This window comes from Ictalurus furcatus, chromosome 20 (assembly GCF_023375685.1).
Source record: "Ictalurus furcatus strain D&B chromosome 20, Billie_1.0, whole genome shotgun sequence".
Lineage (NCBI taxonomy): Eukaryota > Metazoa > Chordata > Actinopteri > Siluriformes > Ictaluridae > Ictalurus > Ictalurus furcatus.
This window is the reverse complement of record NC_071274.1, coordinates 8,417,164-8,423,829: the sequence shown is the minus strand read 5'-3', so window position 1 is coordinate 8,423,829 and position 6,666 is coordinate 8,417,164.

Here is a 6,666-nt window from a genome sequence, read left to right as displayed (position 1 = left end):
AGTAACTGGTCTCATAAACAGAAAACACATTACTCAAATTAACATTAACACGAACTAAATTCTGAAGATTAAAGTAAGATTTCGTAACTTATTGGATGTTATTAATTCATATTAACATTGACTGAATTCTAAAAACCCTGTTTGGATTCACATTCACTCACCACAAACATACTTCATCACTGAACATCAAACTGGTAATATAAAAAAAATATATATATATAAAAAAAATATATATATATATTTTATATATATAATATATTTATATTAACATTAACAGTATATGAATTATGCTACTCTACAAATATATTTTTCTGTGCAATATATAATTTTTTGTCAACCCAGCTTCATTTAAATCTTTCAACGGTGTACTGGCCCTTTAATTCAGCGCGAGCAGCACGGGGGACAAAAATTAGACTCAATGCCGAAACTCCTGCTTCACCTCTGCTCACTTCCTGCCCTGATCATCAGATGTTTTAAACTATCGGCTGATGGCCCATAGAGGGAAAAATAGCCTTATAGCCTTTATCGGCCGATGCATTGGTGCATTTCTAATATATATAAATAAGTACAGTGCATCCGGAAAGTATTCTCAGCGCTTCACTTTTTCCACATGTTATGTTACAGCCTTATTCCACAATGAATTAAATTAATTATTTTCCTCAAAATTCTACAAACAATACCCCATAATGACACCGTGAAAGAAGTTTGTTTGAAATCTTTGCAAATTTATAAAAAAATAAAAAACAAAAAAAGCACATATACATAAGTATTCATAGCCTTTGCCATGACACTCAAAATTGAGCTCAGGTGCATCCTGTTTCCACTGATCATCCTTGATGGCATCCTAGATGTTACTACAACTTGACTGGAGTCCACCTGTGGTAAATTCAGTTGATTGGACATGATTTGGAAAGGCACACACCTGTCTATATAAGGTCCCACAGTTAACAATGCATGTCAGAGCATAAACCAAGCCATGAAGTCCAAGGAATTATCTGTAGACCTTCCGAGACAGGATTGTATCGAGGCACAGATCTGGGGAAGGGTACAGAAACAGTTCTGCAGCATTGAAGGTCCCATTGAGCACAGTGGCCTCCATTATCCGTAAATGGAAGAAGTTTGGAACCACCAGGACACTTCCTAGAGCTGACTGCCCGGCCAAACTGAGCAATAAGGGGAGAACGGCCTTAGTCGGGGAGGTGACCAAAAACCCGATGGTCACTCTGACAGAGCTCCAGCCTGTCTCTGTGGAGAGAGGAGAACCTTCCAGAAGAACAACCATCTCTGCAGCACTCCACCAATCAGGCCTGTTTGGTAGAGTGGCCAGACGGAAGCCAATCCTCAGTAAAAGGCACATGACAGCCCACCTGGAGTTTACCAAAAGGCACCTGAAGGACTCTCAGACCATGAGAAACAAAATTCTCTGGTCTGATGGCCTGAATGGCAAGCGTCATGTCTGAAGGAAACCAGGCACCACTCATCACCTGGCCAATACCATCCCTACAGCGAAGCATGGTGATGGCAGCATCATGCTGCGGGGATGTTTTTCAGCGGCAGGAACTGGGAGACTAGTCAGGATCGATGGAAAGATGAATGCAGCAATGTACACAGACATCCTTGATGAAAACCTGCTCCAGAGCACTCTGGACCTCAGACTGGGGCGAAGGTTCATCTTCCATCAGGACAACGACCCTAAGCACACAGCCAAGATAACAAAGCAGTGGCTACAGGGCAACTCTGTGAATGTCCTTGAGTGGCCCAGCCAGAGCCCAGACTTGAACCTGATTGAACATCTCTGGAGAGATCTGAAAATGGCTGTGCACCGATGCTCCCCATCCAACCTGATGGAGCTTGAGAGGTCCTGCAAAGAAGAATGGGAGAAACTGCCCAAAAATAGGTGTGCCAAGCTTGTAGCATCATACTCAAAAAAACTTGAGGCTGTAATTGGTGCCAAAGGAGCTTCAACAAAGTATTGAGCAAAGGCTGTGAATACTTATGTACATGTGTTTTTTTGTTTTTAATTTTTATACTATATATAATATATATTTATATTATATATATATATATATAATATATATACATATATATATATATATATATATATATATATATATATATATATATATATATATATATATATATAGTGTGTTATTTTAACAATTCTTTCTTTTGATTCAAAGTAAATTAAATATTCAAAGCAAATAACCTAAGAACAAAATCAGGCTTTACTGACAAATCGCATCAGCTTTGTTTTATTACTACCATGTCTTTCTCCTGAATGTCTCTTGACTAAGCTGACTCTATCCAATGATTCATGAAGACTCTGTCATGTAAAACTATAATTGCTAACAGCATCAGATCTGAAATGATTCTCTCATTATACTCCAGTTCCTAATTAAAGCGATTACTGATTCAAATCAGATTCTCCACTCTGATTCCTGATTAAAACAATTCCTGATTAAAATCAGTGTGAAGCTCTTGAGAGAAAGCCCTAATCAAAGCTGAATATGCTAATCCTTGCATGAGAAGACATTCAGACTAATCACATGTATTCTGTAGTACTTTCATGAGCGCCATACACAGTTATGTAGTGAACAACTATAGGATCAACCAACACATACTTTGGACTGACTAATCAAAAGAAGTACTGTGCGACAACATCTGATTGGCTGAGGGCTGACCATAGTTACCACTCTTGCCTAGAAACACACTTGAACACAGACATAAAAGGAGATACAGTATATACATGCAGGAACTACAGTATAATATACAGTATATGCACATGTATAAAACTTGTATAAGCATAAAAGACCCAAAAAACAAACAAATGTTTTTAATGGTTTATTATCTTATAAACATTAAATAATAACATGTTTAAATAGGCTGGCATATATTTTGTTGAACAAAGGCATGCACAAAGGCACACACACACGCATGCATGCAAACATGCACACATTACTCTCTCTCTCTCTGTCTCTCTCTCTCTCTGAAAACTTGGAGAATAAAATTAGCCATGGTAAAGGGTAAGGTCAGACTGGTATAATTTACATTTCAGAGTCACTAAAGATGGTTTTACTGGTAAAACTCCACCTCCAGCTCTCTAAGATCAGCAGAGTCCCTGGGGGGAAAATCAGTGCCTGTCATTGGTTGGCTGCATTTCTATGGTAACACAGCTGTGTGTGCATGTGTGTGTTGGAAGCAGATGTGCTTCTTATGAGAGATCAGTCTGATCTCTACTAACTTGCCATTCACAGCTTAGACGCACCCCTGCACCACCTACTCCCTGCCTCTGCCCTGCCTCTGCTCTGCCCACACTTTAGCCTATGCACCACTCACTGGTTGCCACTTGTGCCACAGCGTGACTAAAATTCACATAAAATTCCATTTCCTAGATTGAAAGGATTACTAAAGGTGTGTTACCGATATCATCAGCACACATAGCAAACAATACTTTTTTTATGAATATAACTTTTGGCTCATCAGATTGGGAATGTACAAGTCAATGTGAGTCATCTAGCCCATGGAATATAAAGTGAGCGTAGCTTTCTTGGGATATTTTTCCACCAGCAGAGTAAAAATAAACAAAACATTTGGCCATATTCTGAATGTCTGAAATGTCAGTTACTCAATGTTAATTACTTAATATTAACTAGCTAGATATTTCTATAAACTGAACTAAGAGTAGTGGAGTGAGCCCTCTCTCTACCTGGCACTTTTTTTTGATAGGCTGGTGATGTTTGACATTTAAGTAATGCTGCTTCTTATAAAAATTGGTTCATAACTAGAAAAGCAAAATCTATTTGTTGCATAGCCTGAACAAAGCATTTTTATTATTACTATAAATTTTTATTTTGTGCAATAAGTTATGAGTAGCTTGTAGTTTGAGAAGCTACTCACAGCTTATTGCATGGCAAGTAGCTTCACCAACACTGATAACATTTTCTGATCTTTAATTTGATCTTGATCTTGAGTTTTAGCTTACAATTTCTATTTCTAAATGACAGGCCATTGTGTCTCCACCACACAAAACATTCTGGAATTGTAAGGTTGTTAACAATTTACAGTGTTGAACAATAATTAATATGTATATATGTAGGGACTAAGCAGGAACGAATTAATAGTTCTTCATTAACATTCAAGTTGCTAATATTAATGTCCAAGAAATGCTAATTTTACTTTCACTCTCTCCTCCAAAAATAACACTGTAAAGTGTTACACTTCAGAACTTGAGGACTGCTCACTTGACTTACTTGTGCCCTCAAGCACACGCGCACCATAGATCCACCAGTAGTGGTATCAAAATGCTTATATGGAGAAAGAAGGGCGGCTAAGGGCACCATTTGGGAGGCAGGATCATTTTAAGTTATTATAAATTAAGCTTACCAATACATCTCATATTGCAATGTGTTTACTTATGTTTACACACACATATCCATTGTGAAGATGATACACTGTCGAGTGTAGTGATATATTTTTGGCTTTCAATGTTTCTGACTTCTGAGTCTTACTGAAGTAATAGTACAGGAGCTGTCCAGTGCTGAACTGAAAATATCTCACCGGCCTGTGTCATGTGGAAGAAGCTTATTTATTAAAAAAATCCTTTGGAAAAATTGGAAAACAAGACAAAAAAACTGTATTTGGCTCCATTCATTTTGCCCTCAACCCTGAGCAGTTTCCCAGTCCCTGCTGATGAAAAACATTCCTACAACACTATGCTACCACCGTCATGCTTCACTGTGAGGATTTGGTTCTTAGCAGTTTTGGGTTTCTGCCAAACATAGTGCAAACAATTACAATTGGTTGCACCAGGACTAATCTAAGGGTTTCATAGCAATGGGGTGAATATTAATGCAACTACAACACATTTTTTGTAAATAATTTTGCAGACTATATTGTGGGCTTTTTTTATGTAGATTCATGACATAGAATCCCAATTAAGTTTCAAGTTGTAACACTACAAAATGTGGAAAAGTTCAAGGGGAGTGAATATTTATGCAAGGCACTACAAATATTACAAATACATATTACAAATATATTATACATAGTACAAATATTGTGATGATTAGACATAAAGGTGATCTATTCTGAGAGTTGTTTTTTTTTATTGTAAAGATAATGGTTTAGGTGCCACAAAGTATATGAGTGTACAATAACTAATACAATGTCTTTGCAATAGTATATTGGAAGCAGCTGAGACCATTCACTGGAGTGGTTTTGAGTAAAAAAAAAACATCCTGAATAGTCCTACTTGACCACAGATTTATGGTTAGTAGCCAGAGGTTAGACTCGCCAAAACTGTCTAAAGAAGCACCAATTTATGTCTTCTGAAAAACTGGGGTTACTGACTTACAGTAACATATATTCTTTGGTATACAATTGTAAAATTTCAGCAGTCCAAAAAGCAGTGGGATTAGAAAGTCAGAGTCTATGAAGAATTGGCAGATGAGTGAGTTAACATGAAGGATTTAGGACTAAATACAGAAGGGGATAACTTGACATGCAATTATACATCATGTAAGAGTGTGGAACACAAATACGGGTTGGTCAGGATTAGGGTGGTTTTTGTTCTATCACAATCTCCAGTTCCGAGATTTTCCGTGAGTAGCTGATTAGACACAGGATGGGTCCCTGCTCGAATGAATCGCCATTGTAAACCATGAATAGTAAATTCTTAGAGCTTGGTCTAAAAGACTGAAAAGTGAAAAAAAGTCATTTTGCTTATCTAGGGTGAAGCCACCTAGGAAATTTTATTTGGAATAGTTGAGGGCAATCTAGAAAATGCAGTGCCTGAACTTTGCCAAGCATCATTGGAAGTACAACTGGAAATGTGTTATGGCCAGATGAGATCATATTTTTACCATATACACCATTAACATATTTAGTAAAGAAAGGGGACCACACTATGGAAAGCCCACTGTATACTATGGTGGTGGATCATTGATGTATTAAGGATGTTTCACAGACTTTAGTTTCTACCTCAGTGGCAAGAATTGCTATAGTTTAATACCTTTTTTTTTAAATGAACGATTTTAATGAATAATTGACATGCAAGGGGCCTTGTGAAGACAGGAAACCTCTCGAATTCCACTAAATACCATGTTTTGGCATAAAACCTGATTGCCTGTCCCAGGAGATTAAGACTTGGTTATTCCATCAAAGTAAAGACCACAAACAACATAAAATCATGACACAAATCAATGTTTTGGCAGTCTAGGAATAATAAAAAGGGGCTTAAAATGATCAAGAGTGAGTAACCTAAAATATAACCTATACATTTTATACAGTAATATATTATTGATTGCAAAACACAAAGCTTTATGTTTATTGGCCTGTATATGAGTGGGGCAGTGGAAGCTCCTAAAAGGAGGTTGTGAAAAACCTGTTCCCTGCCTATCATGTCTCTGCCACTAGCAATTCTCTCTCTCTCATTCTCTCTCTCTCTCTCTCTCTCTCTCTCTCTCTCTCTCACACACACACACAGAGAAAGAGAGAGAGAAAGAGAGAGAGAGAGAGAGAGAGAGAGAGAGAGAGAGAGAGAGTTCCATTCACAGATGCATTAATCTTTGCCTTCAATGCCAATATGTTTTGAATGCAATTTGACTCTCAATGAGCCTCAAACAATTACAGTCAGGTATTGCACTACATGTTTGTTCCCAAAAAGTGCTC